Source organism: Pseudorca crassidens, chromosome 4, assembly GCF_039906515.1.
Source record: "Pseudorca crassidens isolate mPseCra1 chromosome 4, mPseCra1.hap1, whole genome shotgun sequence".
Classification (NCBI taxonomy): domain Eukaryota; kingdom Metazoa; phylum Chordata; class Mammalia; order Artiodactyla; family Delphinidae; genus Pseudorca; species Pseudorca crassidens.
This window is the reverse complement of record NC_090299.1, coordinates 128273514-128286888: the sequence shown is the minus strand read 5'-3', so window position 1 is coordinate 128286888 and position 13375 is coordinate 128273514. Positions and strand designations below refer to the sequence as shown.

The following is a 13375-nucleotide window of genomic DNA, read 5'->3' as shown; positions in this document are numbered from 1 at the left end:
ATGGCAGACTGTCTGGGCACAAAGGCCTTTATATTTTTCTCCTTTTCAGAAGTTTCTAAAGTATACAACTGAACACAGGACGCTGGTTAAAAATTCACAGATTCCTTTTTAAATAAAGGCATTTGTCTTTAAACGAAGTCCGTTAACCCAAAAGGATCCCTGTTTGACCCCATAGATATTTACATTCAAAAGACCTGACTACAAGGCAAGGCCAATGGCTTTTAACAAACATTCCTGAATTTATCCATGCTGTTAAACGCTCTCCCCTTCAAATAGGTAGCAATATTCCAAGGACTTTGCTATTGTTTGAAACAGCTTTGGGACTCCAGTTAGTAACTGCCTTCCTCCTCACGCTGAGGGAATTACTTTGAATTTCCTGAACGATTAAAAGAAAATCTTTTTCTCATCTGTGTAAGTTTCATTTTCAGAAACAATCAAGTCATTCAATAAGGCAGATGGTAATTGACTGAATAGAACTGCTTTAGTCTAAGTAAGAAGTGACTACAATGTAATAAGACTAGCTTTTTCTTTAATATGATTCCTTAATTAGTCCCAAAGGTAATTCCAAAAGAAGTTCTTAAAAAGTTTAGAATATATATATTTTATATTTTTTTCTATATATATATATTTTATATAAATAAATAAATTTATTTACATTTATATCTAATTAAATATGTTTAGAATATATATTTTTATTTTATTTTATTTTTTAAAGAAAAATAGGCTATCCTCACTTTGATTTTCCACAGGTATTCCATGCTATTGGTGACCAGATGAAGGGAGTTGGCTGTTCTTTAGCTTGCTACACGATACATTTTTATTTACCAATCCCATTTTTGAAGCAATCTGAAATTACTTCCTAGAACTATACTTTACTGATCTCTCCCCAAACAAACTTAAAACATTCACATGGATATACAATCTGGAAGTCAGTGTATATGAAACAGAGCAGGACCCTGTGGGACCCTCCCATGTATAAATCCTTTCTCTCTCTCCCATTTCTTGTTTAGGAAATAGGCTTCATTCAGCCTCCTTGATCTTCCCTGAGTTCCAAAGGGCAGATTCAAACAGCTGCTAATCAGGGAAGGGAGGGGATGCAGAAACAAAGGAGGAGCAGTCAAGAAACATTATTGCAGCCCTGGGGCAGGGTCCTGGTTCCTCCTCAAGGAATATACACAAAATACCTTTGAGTTCTTCTGCCGGATCTAAAGTCCCTACCCAGGTAGAGGATGGTAACTTCAGGCTGAGCACACTATGCCTGGGACACCATCCTGTTACCTTACCACGAGCCAATCAGAATAAAGTATGCACAGAACGGAAGATAATGAAGACTTTGACCCCCCCCTCCCCAAATGATTCTCCCCTTAAAAACTTTCATGGTCAAACAGAATCTTCAGAGTTGGCTTTTGCACACGAGTCCACCTTCTCCCCAGTTTGCCAGCCTCCTGAATAAAGCTATGGGCTTCAAGTATGGGCTTTCGAGCCACAAGCAGCCAAACCTAAGTTTGGTAACATATATGCTATGCACAACAGATAAACATACGTTAAACATACACATGAATATTAACGAAATATTAAAATACTAAGTCTACCTATGGGAATTTATAATGTTGGTTTCAAAATCTTGTTTCCAAAGCTAATTTCATTAGGCATGTCTATGATGGGGTTGCAAGCATGGCATGTCCTGGAATGTTAGGTGCCATACAAATTACTTTAAACAAGTTTCCTATTTGGCCCACATAGAGGTGTTTAATATGTGGATAAACCTGCATTTTGTTTTTTGTATTCCTGTTGATGATGAAAGGCAGAAGGAAATCATCAAACACTGGGCACCTACTGTTCATGAAAAACTGAACATGGTACTAATTTAATTCTCTCAGCATCTCTGAGCTAAATAGTTTATCCCCACTTATAGATAAAGAAACTGAGGTGTGAGGAATTTAAACAGCAGAACACTGGCACACCACTGGCAAGTGGGAGAAATGCATTCAGAACTAGCTGACCACTGAGAAAAAAGCCAACGGCTTTTGGAAAATGAAATGTAAGTATCTTCCACAGAGAGCCATTTTTTTTCCCCAAAAAAACTGATGTTAACATACCCCCCTAATCACTTTTTTCATTAATCTCAATAATTATTTTGCCACACTTTTCCCCAAAATGAAAGTGTAATTATCTCCCAATCTGGGAAAATAAAATGTTCTATGAATTTTTATCTTGTTATTTTTACAAGGAGCCTTTGGAAACCAGTTAAGTGCTTGAACCAGTTAAGTGTTTGGGTGGGACATATAAAAATAAAGCAAGCTAAATAAAGAATTGTTGAAATAAATAGAATAAAGAAAAAAATGAACCTTAGTTAAAAGATACTTGGAGACTTAACCACCTATGGAGGTAATAAGTTAAAGATTTAAATTAGGAAAAAAATAAAGAGAAGAGCCTTCAAATAAAACAAAGAGGAAGCTGAGAATCAATGTCAGGGCATTTCAATTGACCTTAGAAACATATTTTACTGGTGACTTTTTTGTTTTTAAAACTGTTTTTGATTTTTTTTTCATTTGTTAATGGCCCCAATTTTCCAGTTTATCTCCCAGTGTATTCTGCCTATTAAAGCTTGTTCATTTTCAGCTTTTATTTTCTTGTTCAGCCCCTAATGACTGACAATTTGAAAGGAAACCAACTAAAAGAAGGCATTGGACTAAATAATGAATTGTTTTCATCATCTTGATGGATAGCAACTCAACTATATGATAAATATAAGCTCCACAATTTCCTAATATTTTCTGAGATTCTTACCTTATTTCTGTGAGTGTTTCATTGTCATTGCCTTCTGTCTTTACCATTGCTAAAACTAACGCCACCCAAATCCTAAAAGGGGTTAAACCTAAAGTGACTGATGTTTTGATAGCGGTATGACAAAAAAAAAAAAAAGGTCTTATCCAGAATTTTTTTTTCAGAATATTTTTTTTAACTGCATAAATTTGACAGGCAATACCCAGAAATTTAGACTTGTGAATATGTTATCTGAGGAGTTCTCAAAATCTCAAAATTACTTGCATAATTCTGGCATTTTTGCTTTCTGTAAGTCTGCATCAGCATCTGTTTTTATGCCAAAGGGATATACAGAAACCTGTATGCATTGCTCATCTTGAGTTGACATCTTATAAAGCAGAGCTGAGTACAGAATTTTCCTTCACTTCAAAGGGCATACTACAGGGTGCAAAGAAAGAAGGGGTTGGGTCCTTCCAGCCAAATGTTGCCCTCTGGCACTCATACTCAACTCCCCGGGGATAAAAGAGGGCAAACTCTGGACCCTTGTGACTCTAGGTAACATTTCCCACAACCCCTGACTCATAAATATTGACATTTGGGAAAAACAAGAGCAGAAAAGAAAAAGGGGCGGGGCGGGGGGGGGGAGCTTTACTTTTCTTGAAGTTGTTTCAAGTTGGAATGTACATATATTTTCCAAAGCCTGATTTATATCAAAGATACCATTATGATTTTTAAATAAAATACACCTTATCTTGGTATGTTAAAAAATAGTCTTATCCATCAACTAGAGAAAATAGGAAACAAAACTTTCTACAGAGTTTTGTTTTGCTTTGTCTTGTTTTGTTTTGTTTGCCATCAGGAAAATAGTTTTAACTAACAGTACTGAGCAATTTTTTCTAAAAAGAACCTTAACAATATTCTCAGAGAAAACCTTTTCTGCTGAATATCACATTTTTTAATCATAGTGAATTTGGAATTCTTTATTTTCAGCATAGTCTTTTCTTTTTTCCTTTTAAGTATCTGTCTCCACCCCTCTTCGCTTCAAAAAACAGAAACAATATGGTTAACTAAGACCTCCGAGAATTCTTCACAGACCCTAGTCTGTTTCCATTGTGGAACTACAGCGCAACCTGGTGGTGATTACTGTAATTAACACGGTTTACACCTGTGAAGGGCAGAAGTTACAATACAAATGGAAATAAAAGAATGCCTTGTATTTAGGCTTTTAGAAAATAAACTATCAAGAAAAAGAACAGTGGAGTGGCTCTCTTAAATCATAATTGCGAGTAGAGCTTTTTATATTTTTTAATATAATATACCTTTTAAGAAAAGTTTAGTTAGGTTGCTGATGAGGGATACAAATTTTAGCCTTCATATATGTTCACAGTAATCCCTATCATGACTTATGAAATTATATGAACAATGTTTCAAAAGCATTTAAGAGGTTAAATATCTTCAATAAGTAATAAAGGAAAGTAAACTAAATAGTTTATCAGTCTTTCGAGGATTTTTTTCTCTTTGTGTCTCAGGTAAAACAAGCACCATCAAAAGAAAAAAAGATGCATTTGTCATAAGACTTTTCCTCCTAACCTTGAAATTTTAGCTAACAAGAACTCAGTTAAGTTCAGTTCCATTCTTTGAAAGGACATGTTTGGTTTTTTTTTTCCCTAAAAGAGAAGACAGTTTTATCTGCTTTTCTTTCACATCTAGCAACACCACTGATGCAGGACTTGGACAAAATGGTGATTCATAGTAACTTGTCATCTTTTATGTGTTTATGGTACTTTACACCCATTCTCTTATCTAATCCTGTCAACAACCCTATAAATTAAGGATCAGTGTCTCCATTTTACAGATTAGAAAACTGAGGCTTAGGGATATGAAATAACTTATTCAAAGTCACTCAGCTGGTGAGTGACAGAGGGACTGAACCCTTCTCCAAGGCCCATGCTCAGGGTCTGGCGGATGATCAGCCCTCAGCAAATCACTGTTGACAGTGAACAAATGCACCTGATGCAAGGATGGTAAAGTTAAGCCTGGACTGGAGCCAAAGTCATTTTACTCCACACCCAGTAATTTTTCCAGTAAACTTTAGACATACTTTGACTTTCTCTTGCTTCTGCATGCAATTCTTCTGAGTCCGATAAGTGCCTCCTTTGTTCCAGAAAAGAACAAAGAAGAAAAGCCAGGCAGGAGTCACCTGAGCTTCACACCTAGGCTGTTTCACCCATGAAGCACTAACAGGGGATCTTTACAACTTTTGTGCCATATATCCCTTCGGAAGTCTGGTGAAGTTTCTGGAACCCATTGCCAAAAAAAATCCTTTTAAGCATATTACAAGGAAAATCAACTATTTTCAAATAAAATTTTCAAAATATTTTTAAAAACTACTTCGCAACTTATGTGCTCATTTATGAATGCGTTAAATGATGAGATGTAGCAGTAGATTTAATAACTACTATATTTTTAAAGTAACAATAAATATAAATGATATTTTGAGATATCTGTAACCCCTGTAATGTGCTTTTAATGTATCTGTGACTTCTTTTGGTGAGAGAGATACTGTTAATGTTAATATGTAGCTTATACTCATAATTAAAGAAAATGCCAAATTTCAGTTTGAAGTTAATGAAAATAAGAATTTCTTTTCATCCAGGTTCATGGGCCCCTCACCCTCTTAAATTGAAAAATCAATCTGAAGTGAATTACTCATAGACAAATCTTTTCAAAAACTAAATTATAAATCATAATTTATAAAAAATTATAAAATTAATTCAAAAATGCCTACAGCAAATATATACATCATATACATATAAAATCCCTCGATTCACACATGAGATATTCACTTCAATATGAATGATGTGATGTGAGGCAAGGCTCTAAAAATAAGCATGTCTAAGACCTAGGAAGATATTAAAAAATAGTCTTACCTGAGTCTTAGGACATTCATCAAGAAATAAATAATTATTTATTGATGACCTATAATAATAATTCCTTTTGACTTACCAAATATTTGTTGAGCAGTTACTATGTACCAGACACTATTCTGGGAGTTTTAGGAAATAGGTGAAAAATGAATAATTTTATTTCATTTGTTTGTGTAGTACTTTATAATTTTCAAAGCAGTTCTAAACACCTCCTTCATTCATTCAAGCCTAATTACAACACTGAGAGGTAAGCAAACAGGGTCTGGAGACATTCATTAATTCCATATTCCCACAATAAACCCCACTCCAGACACATGGTAGATACTCAATAAATGAAGACACTGCTCTGTTCTTATCCTTTAAACAAGCCCCTGAATTGGGGTTGTCAGATAAAATATAGAAAGCTCAAATAAATTTGAATTTAAGATAAACAAAAAGTAGTTTTTTAGTATAACTGCATCCCTCGCAATATTGTAACACACTGTATTTGTTTGCTAGGACTATAATAATAAAGTAATCCAGACTAGGGGGTATAAAAACAACAGAAATGTATGTTTTCACCATTCTGACGGCTAGCAGTTGGTAGAGTTGGTTTCTTCTGAGGCCTCTCTCCTTGGCTTGTAGATAGATGTCCATCTTTTCACTGTGTCCTCACGTGGTCTTCCCACTGTGTGCGACAGTGTCCTAATCTCTTCCTATAAGGGCACCAAACATATTGGATTAGGGCCCACGCTAGTGACCTCATTTTATCTTAATTGCCTTTGTAAATATCCTATCTCCAAATACCGTCACATTCTGAGAGACTGAGGACTTGAACATATGAATTAGGGAGGGGGCAGAATTCAGCCCATAACACACACTGAAACATGATTTGTCTTTTATCGAAAATTCAAATTTAACTGGCCATCCTGTAGTTTTATTCACTAAATCTGGCAACCCCACCCTGGATTTCCCTGCCTGAGAACTCTCTCCACTGAAGCAACTCAGCCACGGGCAGGAATCAGCCGGAAGTGTGGGGAAGTTAGGGCCCCTGTTAGCAGCCAGCAGTCAATGATGGATGTACTCTGGTGGACAAAGGTATCAGCTTCCTCTCTCTCTGGCAGACAACCCTAAACATGTTCTACAAAGCATCCCAGAGGTTCCCAGTGGGTTGGAGCCCAGCTGCCCTCAGTGGTAACCTGTCTGTGAATGTGTCCCGCCTTGGCTTCCTCTCCTTCAGTATCTCCCCTTCTCACTCCCTTTCTGCTATTCTGGGGTCGCCTCCCAGATAAACCTTCACATGTACATCCTTGTCTCAGGATCTGCGTCTGAGGGAACTCAACCTAAAACAAAATGCTTATTGAATTAAATCCTCGTTTTCAGATACGAGGTTCAGGGGACATACCAGATGCTGAAGGGTGTGGAGGTGCATCGGGATGGGACTTCTTTCCCTTGCTCAGCAATGCCTCCAGCTAACAATCGTGACACTCGATTCGTGTACCAGGCACGGGGAGAGCCCCTTTACAGGCATCCTGGCTAATCCTTTCAACCACTCTGCATGGTAGCTATCTCTCACATTGCAAAGCGGGGGGGGGGGAATGGATGTTCAGAGAGGTTTTCTGAAGTCACACAGCTATGGCAAATGCCTTTGCCTTGAGGTGAGTTGAGAAACAATATTTATCATGAAAAGATAACTAACAACTCAAGAGAGTAGGCTGAAGTGTATACTAGGTAGCTCAGAAAAGAAGTCCCATGATTCTTCTCTGAAACAATCTGAAGAAATAATAGCGAACTGGAAAAATTAGGGAAGTCTTCACGGGAGAGGTTGGACTTGGGGTGAGTCTTAGTGGATGTGGTGGATTCAGGGGTGGGAAGGAGGGCAGGGGACAGTTTTGGGTGAGAAGGAGGGGTGAGCACAGTGCAGAAGCAGGGCTGGGCATGTGTACTGACTACACACAGACAGGTGGCCTGAGGACAGGATATAGGAGACAAAGCCATATCACAGAGGACTAGGAATGCCAAGTAAGAAATACGGAGTGCATCTAAATACTTATCTGCAGCAAATGAAGGTTGTTAAAAGAAGAAAATTGACATGATCAAAATAAGATTTAGGGCTTCCCTGGTGGCGCAGTGGTTGAGAGTCCGCCTGCCGATGCAGGGGACATGGGTTCGTGCCCCAGTCCGGGAAGATCCCACATGCCATTGAGCGGCTGAGCCTGTGAGCCATGGCCGCTGAGCCTGCGCATCCGGAGCCTGTGCTCCGCAACGGGAGAGGCCACAACAGTGAGAGGCCCGTGTACCGCAAAAAAACAAAAACAAAAACAAACAAACAAAAAAGATTTAATCAGATTCATCTGACAGTGGCTCGAAGCAGAGATTGGTGAGTAGACACCTGACAGTCCCTGCCCATGACAATAAAGACCCAACCAAGAGTAGCAAACAGGAAGGTGTAGACGATGGTACAAAGAAGGGGTTTTCAAACCCGAGTCACTGAAGAGTCAAAGAGAAGGAAGAATGAAGAAAGCTCACTCACTGCCCCAGAGTAATGAGGGAAATGGCACCATGAACAATATACTGAAAAGCTGGATATAGGAAGATGAAGAGAATCACTCTCCCAGGGTGTTAGACTGTTCCTCTAAAAATTATACTCAAGATACTCTGAACAATCTGGAACCGTGGATCTGTTCCCACTTGCCAGAAGGAAGTAACTCAAACCTGTGGATGAGTCAGTATCTCTTCTCCACCCTCCTGATTCCACCCTATGACCTTGCCTGTACCTAAGCCCAGAGGAATGCTATAGAGGACATTGGTTGTTTCTGCCTGCCCGACACCAGCCACCCCCTTCACCTGGTAACAGCACTCTTTCCTGTAGGGATCTCATTCCATGCAGGACAGGTGGGGCTGGCCCTGTACCACTCCACCCCCACCAACCCCCCCACCCCTCGCCCAGCTACAAAAATGGGCATATAACCCCACCTGCCGATTAGGCCACCCCAGCCCCCTTGCAGTGATTCAGGAAGAGGCATGTGGCTGAAGCCAAGACAATCCTTATCCATGAAATCCTTCTTGAGAAATAACAGGAATAACAGAAATAACAGAAATAACATTCTGCTACAATGAGTCCATAGGAGGAGTTAGGTGTTGTATAATCAATTAAGGGTTAAAAATCAAAGGATGGGACTTCCCTGGTGGTGCAGTGGTTAAGAATCCGTCTGCCAATGCAGGGGACACAGGTTCAAGTCCTGGTCCGGGAAGATCCCACATGCCGCGGAGCAACTAAGCCCGTGCGCCACAGCTACTGAGCCTGCGCTCTAGAGCCCGTGAGCCACAACTACTGAAGCCCACGCGCCTAGAGCCCGTGCTCCACAACAAGAGAAGCCACCGCAATGAGAAGCCCACACACCACAACGAAGAGTAGCCCCTGCTCACCGCAACTAGAGAAAGCCGCGCACAGCAACAAAGACCGAACGTAGCCAAAAATTTAAAATATAAATAAATAAATAAATTTACTTTTAAAAAAAATCAAAGGGTGGCATAAAGGCTAGGAAAGAGCTGGGCTAAGAGGAGAGAACCAGAGTCCTAGCAAAATCATTTGAACCCCTGGATCCAGCCATATCTGAGGTTCCCTGAACTTCTGAACTTTCCAACTACGTCATCAACAAATTCTCTTCATGTTGTTTTCTTTAAAAAAATACAATTAGATTTCCAATCACTTGCTACCCCCCAAAAAAGTCTTTGTGCAGATAATTTTATTAGCTTTTTTATTAAAATCTGTCCTGCCTGTGCCAACAGCCCCCACAATCTTAAAAATCATTTTACTAAAGTTCCTCCTTCCTTGGCCACCCGTTCCTCCCCTCTCTCTGCCTCCCACATCCAGCGTATCTGATGTACTTTAAAAACATTTAAAAGTTGGCTCTAGCAGCACACCCTCCCTTATGTGGTCACTAACAAAGGAGGATCTCCAAAACGAGGAGAGCAGCAAATGACCAGGTCCAGAGGACAACTGCAGTCCTAGCCAAACCTTGATTTCAGCCCAGGGAAATCCAAGCAGAGAATCCACCATCTGACCTACTGAAATCATGAAACCGAGCAGGACTCTGTGGGGCTCCTGGGCATGGAAGCCTTTCTGTGTCCCCCATTTCCTGTTTGTAGGGAATAGGCTTCAGCCTCCATGACCTTTTCCCAGAGTTCCAAAGAGCAGGTTCAAACAGTTGCTAATCAGGGAAGGGAGAGGATGTGGAGACAAGGGAGGAGCAGTCAAGGAACAGTAGTGCAGGGAACTCCCTGGCGGTCCATAGGTTAGGGCTCCACACTTCCACTGCAGGGGACATGGGTTTGATCCCTGGTGGAGGAACTAAAATCCCACAGGAGGGTCGGTGTGGCCAAAAAAAAAAAAAAAGGAACAATAGTGCAGCCTTGGAGCAGGGTCCTGGTTCCACCTCAAGGGATACATAATATTTTTCAGCTTATCTGCAGAACTAAAAGCCCCAACAAATGGAAGATGTTAACTACTGGATGAAGCATTTTTCTTTCCAGAGAGAAGGTCACAGTTTGATAACCTCGAGAATCACAGAAACTCATCAGGAGACCATGTGAGGCCAGATCAAAGGAATGCAGGCCCTGCACATACCCTGATCCTTATCAGCAACCCTACCCTTGAACCAGGGCTATAAAACTCCTCACCAAATCCCCCTGGTGCTGGGACACACATTTTTGAGCGCATTAGCCCACTGTGTCCCCTGCCTTTGCCTGGCAAAGCAATAAAGCTTTCCTTTTCTAATTCACCCAAAACTCTGTCGCCGAGATTCGATTCAGCACCCATGCAAAGAGGCCGAGTTTCAGCATCAATTATGAGATAATCAATTCAGATTGTTGTAAGCCACTAAGTTTCTAGTAATTTGTTAGCTGGCAATAGAAAACTGATACAGATTAGATGCAACAATTTGCCCTTCACCTTAGGAGGGATGTCTTGGCGTGCCCTAAATGACTAGGACCTTAGAAAACACACAAAATGCCGATGCAGTCTGTACATCTGGAGAAAAGCCCGCCCTGACTCCTGGTACAGAGCTCTTCTCCCTGTGCAACACTGGCCCTGCACGCTTGATCATCCACTGCAGTAAATATGATCAAAGCTCCTTCTAATTTCTTACTTGTGGCAAGAGAAAAATCTGTGTTCACTCTCAAGTACATTTAGTTTAACAGAATCAAAACAAAAACCCACACTTGATAGAATCATGTAAATTGCTATTGACACTATTTCAGACTTAAGAACCTTCAACCAGAAAGAAAGGTCAAAGCAAAATGGAACAATAGCTTGGAAGATCATTGTTTCTTTTCCTTTCAGAATTTCATTATCAACAAAAACTAATATATATTGAGCATGCTATTATAAGGCACTGTACCAGGCATAACAGAAGAAAGTGAGTGCATAAAACATAGTCCTACCCTTTTTTTTTTTTTGGCTTCACCTCGCAGCACGTGGGATCCTAGCTCCCCAAACAGGGATCAAACCCACGCCCCCTGCAGTGGAAGCGCAGAGTCTTAACCACTGGGCCACCAGGGAAGTCTCAGTCTTACCCTTTTAAAATATGGTTGAGTGTATAGAATACAATCATAGCATACATAACCAACTCTTCTTGATAGCCTATTCTAACCACTACATGAATGATACAGAATAGGGAATAATCACTGAGGACTGGAACAATGAGAAAACGTTTTTTACATAGATATAGATATCTATATACATACACATCTGAATCACTTTGCTGTACACCTGAAACTAACACAACATTGTAAATCAACTATATTTCAATAAAAAATTTTTAAAAGAGTAAATGGGCAATGGTGTACAGGCTGGATAAGAGGTATCAGAGAATCATAAAACATACTATTCCACTTGTCAACAAAAAAATTAATCAGTTGATCAAAGAAAGAAATGGAAAAATTTTTGAACCAATTTGGGGATTATAACCTGGGAATAGCCTCTCACAAAACTCTGAGAACTGTTCCGTCCATCAGAGGTCAAACCACAGTTATATAAGTTTTTGAGACAGAGGGCTGTACATTAAATGACATATTTTTGACAGTTTATACAATCTAGCAACTAGTGGGTCACGGGTCATGGTGGCCCCTTACAAGATTAAGAAGGAAGTTTTAAGCTGAGGGTACATGCATATTCATGAGGGTGTGGTGGTGTATGCATATTATGAAGGACCTTGATCAGAGGAGAATTCAGTATAGAACTGGGGCAAAGGTTGACAGAGTCCAGGCTTGGGTCGACTGGAGTCATAAGGGTCATAAAGGTCAGCAGCATCATTCCTTAGGTTCCAGTTAATCTGATGGTTGAGCGCTCCAGGGGGTTTGAATTCTGCAAAACAGCCCAAGAATGAGCTTCAGGCTAATCTTTACTTTTGAAACAGAACTGGGAGTCTTTACAACTGATACATTGTCTCCTGATTGGGTTATCACCCTGGCCTGGTAATAGCTGTTTGTTTTTTACCTTCTTTTGTTCCTTAAAATCTTTAACTCCAGAGACCTATTCTTCTGCAAGGGCAAGCATTGTGGCCAGGCTTAGATCACAAACTTATGTTAAGAAAGTTGTGTCTGGTTCTCTTGCCTTGGGGACCCCCTGCCCTATCTGCTTACAGGTTCCTATTGAGCAAAAGTTAAAAAAAAAAAAAAGGAAAAAGAAAAGTGATGAAAAAAGCTGCTAAAAGATAAATCGTAAGATTCCTAACTCTTTCTTGAAGAAAGTGTTGCCAGTTAAGACTAAAGAAATCTTTTTTATTAAATCAGCAGTAAACTGGATTATGTGGCCTCCACAATAGATATTATTATATATTACATATATGTAATACATAACATATAAATAAATAATATGAATGTTAGAAATATGAGTTCATATCAATAGGCTTCCATAATAAGAAAGTGTCTAGCTTTATAAACCGTCTTTGGGGATAAACAAAAACAACATCCTGCTAGATCTAAGAATTTGTAACTGTACACACACACACACACACACACATCTCCCAAGATTAAAATAATCTGATTAAGAAACTATAGTCCCCCCTTAAAGCTGAAATTCTTTAAGACTGTGAGTAAAGATGACAGTGATATAGCTGATGCAATATATGATGATAGCTCTTTATTAGAGATTTTAAGGATTAACTATAATTGGAAAGAAAACTAGACCACCAAGCCTCATTTTGGTATTATAGATTTTTGCATAAAATTTTAACTAGTCTTCAGTTGCAAATTTTGCTCTCACTCTGCTTGGCTTCACCTCTTTTCAGAAAATATATGTCGTGCAGTCTTGGGCTCCCTGAGGATAGCTAGTATGGTCAGTTCGGTGTTGCTGTAGACTTCAGATGTGGATATTGTCAACCATTTGCTCTTTCCAAAGACAGGGCACTTATTTCAGGACACCTGTCCTGTTGTATCAGCTTTTAAAAAAATGCTGGTGACAGTGTAGCTGAAAATTCAAATGGTAAAAGGATTGGAAAGGGTCAGCATCTTTCCTTCTGCTGATTTTTAAAAACTGATTCTCGAGAAGAATGTTTCTGTGCAGCATGACCAGGCTGTGGCACCACTGATCCTATCATTTGCAAGCCCCTTCGTTATCAGCATAGATGGCCACACAGTTCATTCAACCCATAGTGATGAGAATCAAACATGAAGATGGCTGAAATAATTGGGTCAAATCT

The 13375-nt window shown here is 39.5% G+C and overlaps 1 long non-coding RNA gene across 1 annotated transcript in view; it reads right to left on the bottom strand.

Annotated features, from left to right (window-relative positions):
* LOC137223946 (uncharacterized) overlaps nucleotides 1–13375 on the bottom strand; it is a 91135-nt gene that overhangs the window by 64456 nt on the left and 13304 nt on the right. Inside the window, exon 2 of the long non-coding RNA XR_010943153.1 lies at nucleotides 6255–6388. This is a non-coding gene — a long non-coding RNA (uncharacterized lncRNA). The remainder of the gene's footprint in view (nucleotides 1–6254; nucleotides 6389–13375) is intronic.